Genomic DNA, 18,126 nt, shown 5'->3' on the forward strand with positions numbered 1-18,126 from the left:
TTAGTCTATAAAGTCAAAAATATGGATATTTTTCTAATATAAAATGCATAGCTTCTCTCTTCAGAAGGCCTTTATTAAAAGATTTTTTTAAATGTCCTGATTACTCAACCCCATGTTATCCAAGATGTTAATGTCTTTCTTTCTTCAGTCTAAAAGAAATTAAGAAAATATTCCAGGATTTTTCATTGTATAATGGTTTTCAGTTGCAAACAAAATACTGAAGGCCCAAATCAATGCAGTTCCACCTCCGTGTTTACAAAGCACTCATGTGAAGACTAATACAAACGGCCTCTAGCAAAAAAAAAAAAAAAGGTAAAACAACGATACTGGATGATTTTGAAGTTGAAAATTGAGTGTTTTTGCTAAAGGCTGTTTGTATTGGTCTTCACACGAGCACTTTGTAAACACGAGGGCGGGACTTCTGCCTACGTCTATGTGACCATTTACACGTGATTATTTCATCCTTGGCATCTCGCGGAGCTGCGCAAGTTGAACAATTAAGGTTTAAAAGTATATTCATTTTTTTAAATGACTGATCGTTTGACTGGATAAGACCATATTCCTCATCTAGGATCGCGCAGAGGCTATGAAGCCCTTTGAAACTGCATTGATTTAGACCTTCAACATTTTGGTTGCAACTGAAAAGCATTGTATGATGAACAATCCTGGAATGTTTTTTTCAAGAAACTTAATTTCTTTTCCACTGAAGAAATAAAGACATGAACCTCTTGGATGAGATGGGGATGAGTAAATGATCAGTCAATTTTCATTTTGGGGTAAACTAATCCGTTAATTATCTTTAATTGATGGCCATGACACTGTGTTCAATGTATTTTGTTTTTGTTTTTTGGGTTTTGTTTTTTTCCTGAGCAAAGTTCAGTTTGCTATCAAGTTGGATTTGTAAATAACTCATGTGGAGTATAATTTGAGTGTTTCATTTTGTGTTGAAATAAGTGTTTCCATCACAAATTTGTGTATGTCATTGATTGAAATCATATATGGTTAGTATATGCAGAGACGTTGATATATTGACTGAAATCATGTATGATTATTATATGTAGTTTATATGAATATTATATAAACTTGAAGAGCTAACACGCCATTTCCTTATTAAAAAAAAAAGAAATCTGTATGAAAAGCATATAAACAAATGACACAAAATGTAAATAAATTCTATATGGCTTTAATTTGACTAGCATATGATTCAGTATAAGAACTTTATATGATTTGTATATGAATATCCGATATTTTCTACTAATACCATATACCATTGCATACTGTTTACATGTAAAACTCATATAAGTTCCCTTTCGAAAGGGAACTCGCGGTGCGTCAGCTGACGCTACGGGGAACGCCTTCAGCGTGACAGGTGTCTGAAATCGCTATCAAATCACAATCCTACTGACCGTCGGCAGCTGGTGATGTCATCACCGTGCGACCAGGAAGTATAAAAAGGCACCGTGCCAACATGACAACATCCTTTCGTCTTCAGGGACTGTTTTGTCTGGTTCGCTGGAAAGTCTTAAAATGAAGTGCACACGCAAGGTTAGGGGAGCGTACAGGAAGTGCGCTGATCCTTGTCCCAGGTTTCTTATGCCTGAGGACACACACACCCTTTGTGTGCTCTGCCTGGGGGAAGAGCACGCGCGGGAGGTTCTCGAGGGGGCCTCCTGCGCGAACTGCGATCGTTTTCCGTTGAGGACGCTCCGCTCTCGCCTGGCCTTCTTCTCGAGGGAAGAAGAGCCAGCATCTGGGAGCGGTCCCGCTCAAGCTGAGGCTGAGCGGCGCCGTCTGTCCTGGGGCTCCCAGATGGACCTGGCTCATCGTCTGGAGAGTACAGTTCTCGCGGATGATCAGCCAGGTCGCGAGAGCAGGCTGACGGAGGAGGAGTCGGATGGAGACTCCTCCTCGTCGTCAGCCCATGCTCTTCCGGTCGATCAGAGGATGGCTGTGGATGAGGGGGAAAATGAAGCTGAGGCTGAATCCTCCCAGCCATCCTGCCCCGTGTATGGGGAGCTGCTAGATGTAATGGGGCGCTCGGGGCTGAGACTTCAGCTGCCGTGGCAGAGAGCCAGGGGAGAGGCCGCCCGCCCAGACAGATTGGGCGATCGGTTTCTCCCCGACCATAGCCGCCCAGCTCCCGGGAGCCTTCCATTCCTCCCCGACCTTCACGAGCAGGTCGTGGGGGCATGGAAGAAACCCTACTCGGCGCGAATCCATCGGCATCAGCGTTTTAACTTCGCTGATGTCGAGGGATTGGCCGAGGCAGGCTATGTGTCGATGCCGCCCATCGACGAGACGTTCGCGAACTATCTCGCGTCCGGGCGGCCATCGACACTAAGAGCTCCAGCCCTGCCGTCTAAACCATTAAAGACGACTTCGCGTCTGAACGGCAGGGCATACACGTCGGCGGGTCAGGCGGCGACGGCCTTGCACACAATGGCGGTGTTGCAGGCCTATCAAGCCAATCTGCTGAGGGACCTCGATCAGGGGGAGGGCCTACCCCCTGATGCGATGGCTGATTTGCGCCGCACCACAGATCTCTCTCTCCGGGCGGCCAAACACACAGCAGTCGCCATCGGACGGCCATCGGACGGCCACGGAGAGGCATCTGTGGCTGAACCTGGCGGACATCGGGGGGAAAGAAAAGGCTTTTCTCCTCGATGCCCGGGTCTCGCCCTCTGAGCTTTTCGGCACCTCCGTCGAGGCGGTGGTGGGAAGGTTCAGAGAGGCGAGGGCGCACTCAGCGGCATATAGAACGTGTATTCCGCTGAGGTCCGGGGCGGCGCCCAGGCAGGAGGGTGTCCCTGGCCCTTCGAGATCCGAGGATCATCGATTGGGGCAACGCAGCAGCCTAGCCTCTCGGGCGCCCCCTCCGTGGAGGAGTAGGACGCAGAAGAGGCGTGACACCCGCAACAGGAGGAGGGACATCGGGGAGAAGAGCCGCTTCCAGCTCCAGAAGCGGGGTGGTGAGTCTCCGCCCCCGAGGGCGCGGAAGTGATGTAAATGTGTCCCCTGCTTTGTTTTTCTGTTGTGTTTCTTTTCTCTCCCCGGGCGCGCTTCACACCAGGCCTCGCGGGCCGATGATGAGCGGATGTGAGACTCTGACGGCCTGCCAGGCTGGTGTGTGCTCTGCCCGCACACAGTGCATCGTCTCTGGGAAAAGCGGGATTTCGCGGCCGCCTCCTCGGCCTTACATTTGAGAATAAAGCGCCCCACCCTCAGGTTAGTGCACCGAAGCATGCATGTTACATGAAGCGATGAGGCACCGAAGACAGCGGGTGAGTCCCCTTTTAGGGCAAACATTCTTCTTTTTAATGCCGTATGTTTGGACTCTATGCTTCCCTGAGGGATATTTTGTCTACAAAAGATGAAGAAAACTGTAACAGTTGGAAAAGTGGGCCTGTAGTTCCCCGGTAAAGGTGGCTAGAACGATGTTTGTATAAACACAGTGTGTTTATGTAGGCTGTATGTTTGCTAGTGTAGCAACAGTAGTTTACAAGGCTGTTTTCTCTTCTGGATATGTGTAATATGAGCAGTTGAGGCCACCGCACATGCCGCGGGCATGTAGCGGCGATATAAACTGACGTATGTTCTCCTGGCGAACTTTTTTAGCTGTAGCCACCTCTGTGTAGCGTTACCACCTCTGCTAGTGAAATACCTAGATGAATTTGTGAGGTTAGGCTTTTGAACTGCAGTAAGGTCTGTCCCAGTCCTTTTTAGGGCTGTTGTTGTGGGATTATCAGACCGATTCTAGTGCATCAAGTTGGCCTAGGCTGTTGATGGGATGACGGTGGCGTCTCGCTGTGGCATATCGCCCTGGCAGTTGCCCCGGGCTCCTGTCGGTATCCCCACAGGAGCTTTGTATCCCTACCCGGCCTCCCCGCAGTAGGGTCGTCCGGCCAATGCCCACCCCCCTTCTGCATTTGGGGGTTGTTATTAATGCAAAAAGGTGTATAGCAGAATGAATCGCGACTCAGCCAGTGGTCGTGGGGACGGGGTAGGCGTCTCTTCGCGGTGCGCAGTCAGAATGGTTTTGCTAGCCCCGCCCCCCAGAGCTAGTGCGGCTGCCACTTCTGGGCGGCCCCCCAGCTTGGTTCAGGAAATGGCCGGTTGTGTGTGTTCAATATCTTTCACTTTTGCTCTGTGTCTTCTGCTTCACCTTTTAGGCTCGGGTCGAGCTGTACTTTGCAACCATCTGAAAGCATCGGTTGGTTGGATGCTCCCCTGGAGTCGAAACACTGTCACGGCTGACGCCCTTGCGCGGACGGCGGACCGCTGGACGACCAGACGGCCGCCCTGGAGGCAGGTGGCGTAAGTTGTACTCCCCTCGCTTTAGAGGGTGCAATGCGTTTTATGCTGAGTGCACTGCTGTGGGCATTGTGTTTTAGGTCCACGCTGGTAGGCGCTGCCTGAGAGACTGCGCCGTCGCAGAAGGCTGCTATGGGCCGCTGGGGCGGACCGACTATAGAAGGCTGGCTGGCGGGAGACGCCAGCCGAGGCAGTCCGGGCAGTTAACTCTGGGTCAAGTGGTAGGCCTCAGTAGGCCTCCCTGCAGGTGAGTTCCTGTTGGCTGCAGTAGAAACCTCGTCATAAGTAGGCCCCTAACGGCCTCCCTGGGGATGAGTCCCCAGGTATTGACTGGATACCCAGTCCTCATCAGCCAGCAGACAGCCACCATCAGTCCGACTTTAAGGGCTCGCTGAGTTTCAGCACACCTCATATGGCGTCCCCTGAGGGGGTGACCTAGGGTTCCGACCATTGGTTGACAGGATCTAGGCCGCTTTAGGCCTCCTGTAGGGTGAGCCCCGGTTCCCAGGTCTTGCAACAGTGTGCGTGGGTGCTAGGCATTCGGCTAGCATAGTTTGCTATCAAGGACGGGCCGCTTCAGGCCGTCCTATTGTCGTTTCCCGGCCCTGCGGGGTTTCCGGTGGGATTTGCCATCGGATAAGCACCGTATGTCACCAATCTAATAGGGAACTGCCATTCGGCAATAGGCCTCTCTGGGCCGCCCTAAAAAGACCGGACTGTACGTAGGCATCAAACAGGCCTCCCTGGAGGCGAGCCCCGGGAACACAACAGCTCCCAACAGTTTGCACGTTGGCTGGCAGGAAGTAGGCCGCTCTAGGCCGCCTGAGGGTGAGCCCCCGAGCTGGGACGCTCGGTATGCCAGTGTATTATGCTGTCAGGCCTTTTTGGGCCTTTTTGGGAGGGATTCCTGGGCTTTGGGCTGACAGCTAGCGGCTGCCCGCCGGTGGGTCCCGGCCTGAGCCGGTATAACTCAAGGGCGGGCTCATGCCCTAGCACAACGAGACTCCGTTTCTGCTGCGCAGTCCCTTCAGGACAGGGGACTGGCTAGCCTACAGCATGGCTTACCTACCAAGCTGGCTTAAGAGCTCCCCTCATTGAGGGTTGTCTGCGAGCTTACGGCCGCTTGAGCCTGATCAGACGGGCAGGCCCCCCTCGGGGCCTCCCGGGTAGATCAGTCCATAGGCCTTGTTTAGGCCTCCTGAGCACCCCTGTAATAAATGTGCTCAGTAGATCCTAGGATTGAGCAGAAGAGACTCCCCTCGATGGCAAGGGTAAGAAGCACTAAGCTGAGTACTGCTCTCCAGGATTCCCGTCTCCGAGTTCCGGTCTGAGGAGGACATTGCCAGTTTGCAGTCCTTCAGTCTGGATGCTCATGAGTAAGAGCGATGTCCGGAGGCTCTGTTTTGACAGACAGGGTTGGCCAAGCTGGGGTGTCACACAGAAGTGATGCCAGGAGAGGCCTCCCTGGTGGCATTTGGTGAAGGTTTTCCCGAATAAAGTGACGGGCTAGGGCGCCCTCGGGTCCCCTAGCCACATTCCCTTAAGGGACTCCTTCCTTCGAAGTAGTAGGTCCCAGGCCCTCGAGCAAGCCGAGAGTAGGAAACCTCAGTTAAAACTTGTTTAGGTTCTCTCTTAGGCATATAGCTTGGGCTATGACCGTAGGGAATGATGTCACTGGCAGCCTGTGTGGCTAGAGGGGGAGTGGTTCAGACTTTCTGCGAACACTCGTCCAGGCAGTTCTCACTGCCAGTAAGGGGCGTGCACTCCCCTCAGCATGGCGGCGTGGGTATATTGTTCCCCGTAGCGTCAGGTGACGCAGCGCGAGTTCCCTTTCGAAAGGGAACGTCCCCGGTTACGTATGTAACCTTAGTTCCCTGAGAACAGGGAACGAGACGCTGCGTCACATGGCCATGCTTCAAGGTGTGCCTGCCCTCAGTCCCTTCAGACGAAGCGGATGTTGTCATGTTGGCACGGTGCCTTTTTATACTTCCTGGTCGCACGGTGATGACATCACCAGCAGTAGGATTGTGATTTGATAGCGATTTCAGACACCTGTCACGCTGAAGGCGTTCCCCGTAGTGTCAGCTGACGCAACGTCTCGTTCCCTGTTCTCAGGGAACTAAGGTTACAAACGTAACCGGGGACGATTTTTGCAGTATTCATACATGACCCAAAGGTTTTCTGTGTGCTTTTTAGTATGAAATGGGCCATTAACGGTCTGATTTTGTGTGTGATATATATGGGACTTACATTAAACATATAAGATAATTCTGACTGATTTAAGTAAGGAAAATATATGGTCGCTATAACCATATAGGTTTTTTTCATATGGGGGTCCATATTGAAAGGAATGCTCCTCAGAATGAACTACCAACTGTATTGCTTTACAGTGGACTCAAACTATATCAACTCTCTTCCATTTCTTCCCTACATGAGCTGGAACTTCATTAAAAATAAAATTCAACCACACATTTCTAATATTAGGATCCGAAGGAAGCTTATGCAGCAACTGTGTTCTTTCAAAACCAGGAATAGCGCAATATCCTGCTTTCTTCTGCATGTTTATTGCTGGTGGCTAGCGAGATCCGAACAGCTCCATGAGTTGGTGGGCGGGGCTTCTGAATTAGATGTGCTTATTATTCTGTAGAGATGGTCTTTCGTCACTTGATTACGTCAGGATGAAACACACGGTCGTTTTCTGGGCCTGGTGTCTATAAAAGCTTTTTCTCTGACTAACAAAGAAGTTTTCAGCTCTGAAACATACAGGATATTCTTATATTACCATGACCTTTTATTTATCAAAAGCTCAAGGGAAAGTTGATTTCTCAATTCATCACCCCTTTAAAATGAACTTAACATTAAATAATAGGCCTATATTTATTTGTCAGTATGATTTGCAAATATAAAATGAGTGACTCATGTCTACATTTCTCTGTCTGAGTCAGATTACACACATGCAGTGCTAGTAACGTTGTTTTCTGTGGGCACTTCTGTGGTAATGTATCTCAGCTAAATTAAGAAACATCCGCCTCATGCTATCCCTCCTTCCTGAGCACCCTGAAACAGAGAAGCTATTGAATCAAGCATCTTAGTTTTGGGTGTCAGATATCAATGGGACTTGGACTTAATACCTTCATTCTGTGTTGGCTCAAGTCAATACAGAGATTTTTTCGGACTAGGTCAGATATTTTTTTAGATCAGGTGAGGTCATCAGCATAAACATAAGATAAGGGCTGCAAGACTGAGTGGCATCTCGCACATGCAAAATGTAATCCATACAGTGGATAAAGTTACAGATTTGCATTGAGTTCCATGTTTGCATTTACGTTGCAATACAATTCATGAAATATAGAATACGTAGTTGCACACCTTAGAATGTTCATCAAGCAATCAGAATCAAGCATTCAACAGCCCTGTATTACTATGAAGAAAAAAAAGTATTTATTATTGACCAACAAAAACCTGGTCTAAAGTTCTCAGAGTTATGTTTGTTTTCTTCAGTCAGTTGGGTTTCTTTGTCTTTGTTTCTCACCACTCATCTGTTGCTATGGCTACCTCAATTAACTTTTTGTTTGTGTTCGCCACTTAAATGTCACCCTTGTCTGAACTCTTTGTCTGGTCACAGTTGTGTTGGTGTGTGTTTTCTTGCCTGTTTTCCTGTTCCTGAGCATTATAATTAAATATTTGTTTGGATTTGAGCTTCTAATTCTTTAGTTTGTTCTAATTCTACATCATTACAAAAGTCAATAGTGCAGAATTTTTTGTGTTATTTAAAGGCTGGGTTAATAATATGCACATAGGTGTGTGCATGTACACTCTGCTTATCTCACACACAGGGATGTGAAGCAGCACACAAACATTTTTAAATATTAAAATTACATGGATTCCTATCTGGAGAAGCGTTCAGCCTATCAACTGGCAAATTTATTGCGTAAGCGCATTCCCTTTTAAAGGAAATGGGAGATGAGACTCTTGTTGTTGTTTTTTGCACATTACGCCCAAAACTTACCCATGACTAATTAGGAGACTATACAACCCTTTTGGACCATGCACCTGGCACGCCGACCGCATTTTACAAATGTATCCATTACACATGTACTTGCTGAGAACATTTCATCATCTCCATATAACTAACCTTCAGACCCATTTAATTTAACCATTTTTACACTAACATTGGCGTCGGTAAGATATATTTTTAAGATATATATTTTTTAATGTTTCTTAAAGAATTATCTTATGCTCACCAAGGCTGCATTAATTTTATAAACTGTATATTGAAACATTATTACAATTTACAGCAGCTGTTTCTATTTTAATGTCATATGATCCTTCAGAAAATCATTGTAATATGCTGACTTGGTGCACAAGAAATATCTCCTAATACAGGTCCTTCTAAAAAAAATAGCATATTGTGATAAAAGTTCATTATTTTCCATAATGTAATGATAAAAATTAAACTTTCATATATTTTAGATTCATTGCACACCAACTGAAATATTTCAGGTCTTTTATTGTTTTAATACTGATGATTTTGGCATACAGCTCATGAAAACCCGTGCTTTGAAGCGATTACCACGCACCGTTGTTTTTCACGTACGTCGGACTTGGACGCAAAGGTGAAGAAAGCGCCCCTGAGCTTGGGGGGATGCCGGGCGAACTGAATCGCACAGCCGAGTCTGATGGTGCACCACAGACGTACCCGCAGTGGGGCAGCGTAGCAACATGCAGGGACCCGACCCGGAGGGCGCGGAGGCGGCCCGTGGTGGGGTCTGCGTGCGCGTGGCAACACCTACCTGCTTCCGCTGAGGGGGCGTGGAACCAAGGGGAGGCCACGTGGGGGCGTCACGCGCGATTGGAGAGGTGCCTGAGGGTGGCAAGGCATGGAAGTGTCGCACACCGCCAGGCGCGCTCTCTTGGCACCCAGAGATTTTGGAAACCGCTCTTTCTGTGAAGTTTTGGATACAGATGTTATTGTCACAGGAAAACCCCCATGTCCCTGCTCCGGGGGGAGGAAGTGGTGCTGCTGCCACTTCCTGTCGAGCAGGATCATACATCTCTAGGTGGCCTGTCTCAGGGTCTCTTACGACGGCGCTTGCCACCTGCCTTGGCAGCGGCCTGAGCGGGCTGGACGTCCTTCCCGCGGCCAGCTCCACGCCTACACCCGGGTGGAAGCTGCTGCTGGGCTGTGGCGGGAGCGGGCGGACCGCCGGTGCAGGATGTGCCGGATGGCCTCCATCTGATTCTGGGCGGCCGAGAACTGCTGGACAAAATATGCTCTTTTAGGTGTTGAAATACCCAGGGATGGATCACGGCAGAAATGACAGGTTTTGTGTGCATCCTTTTTTCTGCTCTCACCAGCAAAAGGAACACACCCACCGAACCAACTATGTGTTGTGTGTGTGTTGTGTAAAGTGCAATTTGCTCAGTTTGCTGTGAAAACAGCAGCTCTCTCAGCAGCAGTGAGATTGTAGAAACATCCAGAGCCACCGTGCACAGGCGTGTGCAGGAAATGGGCTACAGGTGCTGCATTCCCCAGGACAAGTCACTTTTGGGCTACAGAGAAGCAGCACTGGACATCAGTGGTCCAAAGTACTTTTTTCGGATGAAAGCAAATTTTGCATGTCATTCGGAAATCAAGTTGCCAGAGTCTGGAGGAAGACTGGGGAGATGGAAATGCCAAAATGCCTGAAGTCCAGTGTCAAGTAGCCACAGTCAGTGCACTGTAAAAAAAATTATTTAGAAAAAAACTTACCTGGTTGCCTTAAAATTTTGAGTTCATTGAAATTAAAATTTTGAGTTAATATAATGAACATTTTTTGAGATTCGACAACCTTTATTAAAATATTATTAAAAGATTTTGTAAGCATATTGTGTAATTGTGTGTGTTTTATTTCTGATGATGCAGTGAAACATGCCAAAAAGTGCTATTTTCATGATTTATCAATTTTTTTATGTGGTTCAGATACAATAATACAGTATTTTTTCTATTTATAGAGTTTCTATTTATTAAACTAATTTCCTTCATTGTATCAACTCAAAGTTTTAATTTCAATAAACTCACAATTTTAAGGCAACCAGGTTACTTACTTTTTTAAGTTAAACCAACAAAAACCAACCCAATTTTTTTACAGTGTGATGGTCTGGGGTGCCATGTCAGCTGCTGGCGTTGGTCCACTGTGTTTTATCAAGGGCAGGGTCAATGCAGCTAGCTATCAGGAGATTTTGGAGCACTTCATGCTTCTATCTGCAGAAAAGCTTTATGGAGATGAAGATTTGGTTTTTCAGCACGACCTGGCACCTGCTCACAGTGCCAAAACCACTGGTAAATGGTTTACTGACCATGGTATTACTGTGCTCATTTGGCCTGCCAACTCTCGTGACCTGAACCCCATAGAGAATCTGTGGGATATTGTGAAGAGAAAGTTGAGAGACGCAAGACCCAACACTCTGGATGAGCTTAAGGCCGCTATCGAAGCATCCTGGGCCTCCATAACACCTCAGCAGTGCCACAGGCTGATCGCCTCCATGCCACGCCGCATTGAAGCAGTCATTTCTGCAAATGATTCCCGACCAAGTATTGAGTGCATAACTGAACATAATTATTTGAAGGTTGACTTTTTTTTTTGTATTAAAAACACTTTTCTTTTATTGGTCGGATGAAGTATGCTTTTTTTTTTGGGGGGGGGGGGGGGGGGTTCATGAGCTGTATGCCAAAATCATCAGTATTAAAACAATAAAAGACCTGAAATATTTCAGTTGGTGTGCAATGAATCTAAAATATATAAAAGTTAAATTTTTATCATTACATTATGGAAAATAATTAACTTTTATCACAATATGCTAATTCTTTTTTAAGGACCTGTATTATCAATTTTAAAAACAGTGCAGTGCTTATTGTTTTTGTGGAAACCATGATATATGTTAATTAGGATTCTTTGATAAATAGAATGTTCAAAAGAACAGCTTTCATTTAAAATTATAACCTTTTGTAACTTTATAAATGTCCTTACTGTCACTTTTGATCAATTGAATGCATCCTTGTTGAATAAATGAATAAACCCATTATTTCTCTGAACAAAATATCCTACTGAGCACAAACTTTTCAATAGCAGTCTGTTTGTCTAAACATGCTGAAAACAGATGCTGAACCCCTGACGTCTACTACTCCGCACATACACATAATTTATGGTTTCCATTCATCTTCTTACTTTGAATTAACATGATCTATGGTATTTTCTCCAAAAGTGCTGAAGACGGTCCATAAGAGAGCGTGCTAATGAAATTTGTTCGTTTAGGACAGAGGCACTTCATGAGCAATTTTGCTTACACCTCCACCTGCTGTATTGCATGAGAGAGATGGAGACATGGAGACAAATGCCTCTGGCACAGTCCCACCAACAAACTCTGAACTCTTTCCATGCAAATCGTGCCACTGCAGGCAGAAACAAGCAATTTCTGCAAATGACTCTCGTGGCAGGGGTAAGCAGTGTGTCATTTCTGGCTGCCAGCTTTCCAGGGCATCACTCGGAGGCAGTTGTCGCATTGGACACCATACCTCCTTCTACTGCTGTGTGTGTATGTGCAGAGCACCTTACACCGGGCTCAGCTCCAGGACAATGAAGCGGGGCGGTCTCACCCTCATCTGTCACCTGAGTCGCCAACACCTGCTGTTGAGCGGAGAGGCGCAGAAAGTGATGGGGAGCTTGCTCTAAATCATACCACCTTTCATCTTCTCTGCCAGGGTTTTATATGTGGCCTCATTTGTAACATTATGGCATTCGCTCTGACTGACGAGCCAGCACTGATATTAAAAGCAGTGCAATGGCATAAAGGCCTGAAGCTATTACAGCCGGCCTGCAATATATGAGCGAGTGTTGCACCATCCATTTGCACACTAAATGGTATCTATCGGTCACTCCAGCTGTTTACGGTGATCCATGTGATGGAGAATGTTTGGGATGAGCGTGTCTATCAACGCTGCAGGCAAAGCTTCTTGGAAATCCCTGAGAGGAAAGTTAGGCTAGCGTGTCATTTTCTAACAACATAGGCTTGTTACAGTGCATGCAATGATCAAACAACAATGCTAGGATTTAGATCTAAAAAATGATGTGTGATGTTTTACTATGTATCTTTGCTTTATGTAAACTTTAGACAGCATGCATGCAAAGTTGACCGCATTTACTTTCTTAATGCATGTTATCTTTAAGAGATAGTTCACCAATAAAGGAACATTCTGTCATCATTTCATTATCCCCATATTCAGAAATTGTGTTCAGCAGAAGAAGAAGAAAAGTCATACAGGTTTTAAACAACTTGAGGGTGGATAAATCATCATGACATTTTAATCATGGGGGGAATTGTTACCTTTAATGCCTCTCTTATTGGGAACTATTCATAGTGCTTGTTATTCGTAAGCTGTTAGTAAATCTGGCCCTATATCTTCCACTGGCCTACATGTTTTTTTTTTCTTTCTTTTTTCTTTATTGAAACATATAATTCAAATAACCAATATCTGCATACAACAAGAATGCTTCAAATGATAGCTATCACATATCTTAAACCAATTAGCAAGTCAAAAAAAACAACAACAAAAAAACATAACAACAAGCTGAAGAGTTCTTCTTTTTTCCTATGGACACATTCAAGATTCATAGAATTTGAATGTGAACATAGTGGGGACATTACATAAAGAATTCCTCCATAAAGTTGAACAAAATTCCATTATTTTGATTAATTAATTAACTTTAATGACATCTTTAGCGATTCCATCTTTTAGGTAGGCATTTTACAATTTTTTGTTTTTGGATGTAATATTTACCACGCAACATGTAAGCTCGCCAGAACATATAACATCTTTTAGGGATCATTTCTTGGGGTAAAAAGAAAATAACTAACATCCGACCAAAATGTTAAAGATAAATCACAGTTTTAAAACAAATGAGCCAAGTCTTCCTTGTGTACAGTACAAAAAGAGCATTTGTTGTCAATATCCATGAATTTTGATAAGGAAGCCGCTGCCCTAGCCTGGCAGAATGGAACTAACACCAGTGATGTCATAACATAATTTGCATAATGAATTGCAATGGGTCCTCTTTTCTTGCATCAATTTGCATACTAAATTGTACCGTAATTGCCTGCTTCACATATATGTAAACAGCTTCCTTTACACTGCACAGGTTATAATAAGTATTTTTATCTTATGTGCAGTCGAAAACAAGATGCTCAGTGTCACTACGGGAATGTATTTTTATGTATACCCAACAGAAGCCTAAAACCTACATAAATCTCACCTGAAACTACTCTTATGTTGCTTTCCAAGCTCTGGTGTTTCCTTCAGGAAATGTGAATCTATTTGGCTAATGCCATTCCTTGCTAAGTTTATTTGAATTGGGAGGCTCAAAATGTGAACATCGCACCAGAGGGCCTCTAACTAATCAGCCAAATAGCCTTCCAAAACACAGTTAGAAAGCCTTATCTAAAATAAACTGAATCACATGGAGAGAGCAGTTGAGTTTGACCCTGTAATTTAATTTTCACCTCTGTTCTTTTATTATTACAGAGTTAATTTAATTAGATCACTTTTTGGTTTGTGTTCTGGTATATTAAGAGCTGTGTGTGTGTGTGTGTGTGTGTGTGTGTGTGTGTGTGTGTGTGTGTGTGTGTGTGTGTGTGTGTGTGTGTGCGTGCGTGCGTGCGTGCGTGCGTGCGTGCGTGCGTGCGTGTGTGCATGTGTGTAGGTGTGTGTGTGTGTGTGTGTGTGTGTGTGTGTGTGTGTGTGTGTGTGTGTGTGTGTGTGTGTGTGTGTGTGTAACGAGTTGCTTCTAACCAAAATTAATCATATCATACAAGACACAATAATGATACTTCACATTGACACTGCAATGAAATAAAATGTTGCAGCGTGAAGACAAAACTCATTAGAGCATCTTGTTAGTATATATGAGTCATCACACAGTTCAGCATCTCCTCCAAATGTGCTTGGCGTTTGTTTGCTCAGCAGTACAGCTGATTTGCAATATCATGCGTCAGGTTAAATACCCACAATGCTGTAGTCACTATACAGAATAGAAAAACAGTGGAAGGTGCTGTCAGCTCAGTGTCCTGTTGTGGTGAGTAGAAGCCACTGACACGACCAGATGGCTGTGGACAGGGACAAGCTATGTCCAGTTTCTCTGGCCCACAGATTGTCCAGCGATTTGTTTTGAAACAAAGGTGACTTGTCTGTCAGAGGGACAAAAAGTTAACAACATCCAGAGGATTTGCAAAGTTTGTGACCTGAAAATGTAATTTGGTATTACATACTGCATTCACAATTCATAAAATGTACAGTCCAAACTCTAAAATTCTGATGAGCAAAATTACAATAAAAGCATATATGTGACCGCACATACACTCAGCTAAAGGATTATTAGGAACACCATACTAATACTGTGTTTGACCCACTTTTGCCTTCAGAAATGTCTTAATTCTATGTGGCAATAATTTAACAAGGTGCTGAAAGCATTCTTTAGAAATGTTGGCCCATACTGATAGAATAGCATCTTACAGTTGATGGAGATTTGTGGGATGCACATCCAGAGCATGAAGCTGCCATTCCACCACATCCCAAAGATGCTCTATTGGGTTAAGATCTGGTGACTATGAGGGCCATTTTAGTGCAGTTAGCTCATTGTCTTTTCTAAAAACCAATCTGAAATTATTCGAGCTTTGTGACAAGGTGGATTATCCTGCTGGAAGTAGCCATCAGAGGATGGGTACATGGTGGTCATAAAGGGATTGACATGGTCAGAAGCAATGCTCAGGTAGGCCGTTGGCATCGGTAGCCCGGTGGGGTCTTCTGCTGTTGTAGCCCATCCGTCTCAAGGTTGTGTGTGTTGTGGATTCAACACACACAAGTCGGTTGTAACGAGTGGTTATTTCAGTCAAAGTTGCTCTTCTATCAGCTTGAATCAGTCAGCCCATTCTCCTCTGACCTCTAGGCCAATCCACAAGGCATTTTCCCCCACAGGACTGCTGCATACTGGGTATTTTTTTCCCTTTTCACACCATTCTTTGTAAACCCTATAAATGGTTGTGCGTGACAATCCCAGTAACTGAGCAGATTGTGAAATACTCAGAAATACCTGTTTGGCACTAACAACCATGTCACACTCAAAATTGCTTAAATCCCCTTTCTTTCCCATTCTGACATTCAGTTTGGAGTTCAGGAAATTGTCTTGACCAGGACCACACTCCTAAATGCATTGAAGCAACAGCCATGTGATTGGTTGATTAAATAATTGCATCAATGAGAAATTGAACAGGTATTCCTAATAATCCTTTAGGTGAGTGTATGTCAATGTGCCATGTTGCTATGCTGCATGGAAATCACCAAAACAATACTTTTCAAAAATGTTGGGTTGGTAAGATGTTTCTGAAAACATATATTGAGATACAAGCAAAACCAGTAATATTGTTAAATATTTTTGCAATTTAAAATAAATGTGTTTTGTTTTCATATATTTTAAAGGTCCCATGGTATGAGTTTTTTTTTTTTTTTTAACATTAATATGGTTTCCCCTAGCCGGAATATTGTCCCCAAGTGGCTAGAAATTTTGATCGGTGTAAACCGAGTTCTGGCTGTCTTTCTCTGCCTTTGAGAAAATGAGAGCCCAGATGAGCTGATCTTGAATTCTCCTGTTATGACATCATACCAGGAAAGGTTTCCTCCCATTCCTCTGCTTTGCCCGCCCAGAGAATTAGTAGAGAATGGATTCAGTTTATCAGCCGCGATGTCAGCACAGGCTTTACCATACGGATTCAACAGCACCGCCACAGTGGGTAACAATGTTCATTAATGCCTGATCTGTGATCAGTGATTTCTGAGGAGTAGCTAATCATTCAAGTTCACACAGACTTTCTTTCTAAATTTTTAATACTCAGTCCTGCCGCTGTCCATCTTGATGCATCAGTGAATCAAGCCAGTGACTAAAATGATCAACTTCACGTTGTTTCTGTTAGTAGCATGAAACAAATATGTTATTTAAATGATTCATTATTCATTTAAATGATTAAACTACAGTGAGCGATCAAAGAACACTTTTTAAAATGTTCGGATCTGTCAATCACGTATATCTGCAGTGCACATTCGTCTAAACTGCCGCTAAGCTGCACAACAGAAGCTCTTACTGTATTTATGTCGATGTTGTGTTTGTTGTTAGTTGTGGACTTGTGGTGAAAGCATTTTGTGAGAAAAATAATGTTGCAAAGTTCACTCGTGTTTATTCAGAGCTCTCAGATACAAACAAAATCAACACTCTCAACAACTCAGTAGAATAACTCTCACCGGACTGGCAGTGCTGCTGCTCATGCCTCACTAAACCACCCCGCCTCCTCACATAATCTCATTTCAAATGCAAAGATGTCAGCCAATCACAGCAGTGGGTGTTTTCACTGAAGTCTCACAGCAGACACGCCCCTTGAAACAGAGTATTCAACCCAGAGGGCTAATATCAGTATAGACAAAATACCTTTTATTTCTAAATTATGAAATTTGTTGATGTAAAAACCATACTAAAAATATAAGTACACCTCAGGAAACATTATAAAAAATTTTTTTTTTTAAATCCATGCCATGGGATCTTTAATATAGCCTAATATTTATTTCCTTTGATGGCAAAGCATCACTACTCATGTCTTCAGTGCCTCGTGATCCATCAGAAAACATAAAATGTGACCTTCGGATGACACATTTTAAGGTAGGAAGGCATCAGGGTATGTCGGAAATCAGTGGTTGCTTTAATTCCTGTCTCCTGAGATACCTTTATCTGATAAATATTTAAAGGAAGCATACATGTATCCTTTAATTCCGATTTGGTGACAGTTGAGTTAATGTACGTTTTTGACCAACGTTTTCCACTACTGATGTCATCTCTAGCGTTCTCACCAGTTCTCACCAAAGCTTGCGCTGTTTTTCTGTAGATCATTAAACCGTTACGCTGCCTCAGAAGTCTGTCTGAAATCTGTTTAGTGAGGTTACCATTGTGTGTAAACGCTGCCTTACAAGTCATTGTCTGATAGGGCAGAAACAAGTCAGCTGTCTAGGTTTTTTTTTGGTGCAGCTACACCTCAATCAGCACCAGATCACCAGAATTCCACCATCATTATCATTAAGTCCTATATTAACCACATTACTTCACTTCAATGTCTGGTCTCGGTGCTCATGCACGCAACAGATTCGTACTGCTATACTTTCCTGAAGATTTTGTTATACCTACCTGCAAGATTTGTCCTGTCTTCTTTCATCTCTCTGACTCAACCATCCCTTAGGATCCTCCGGGTCAGCCGTCATCACCAGATCACCTCCTGCAACCAAAAAACACGCAAGTTACATTCTGCCTACAACACGGAGCTTATCATCATTGCACAAACTAACCTGAGATTCACCTCCAACTTCTGCTTTTCAAAATTGTGTTACACTCAAGATTTCACTCACTGTATCTGTTCTCTTCTGTTGCCTGATATTAATATGATGATTTGATACTCAAGAAACATTTCTGATTATTATCAGTGTTGTATACAGTTGTGTTGCTTATTATTCTTGTAGAAACCATGATGCATTTTAGTTTTTTTCTGGAATTTTTGATAAAGTTAAAAAGAACAACATTTTAATGTTAAGATAAAAAATAAATAAAAAATATTCAGCAATGGTGCATTCAATTTAATAAATCAAAAGTAAGGAGAAAAAAAACATAATTTTGATTGGTGGTGTAAAGTTTGTATAATACATTTATTTTTAGAATAAACAAACTTAATATTAATACATGTAAATATCTC

The sequence above is a fragment of the Pseudorasbora parva genome, chromosome 2 (assembly GCF_024679245.1).
Source record: "Pseudorasbora parva isolate DD20220531a chromosome 2, ASM2467924v1, whole genome shotgun sequence".
Taxonomy (NCBI): domain Eukaryota; kingdom Metazoa; phylum Chordata; class Actinopteri; order Cypriniformes; family Gobionidae; genus Pseudorasbora; species Pseudorasbora parva.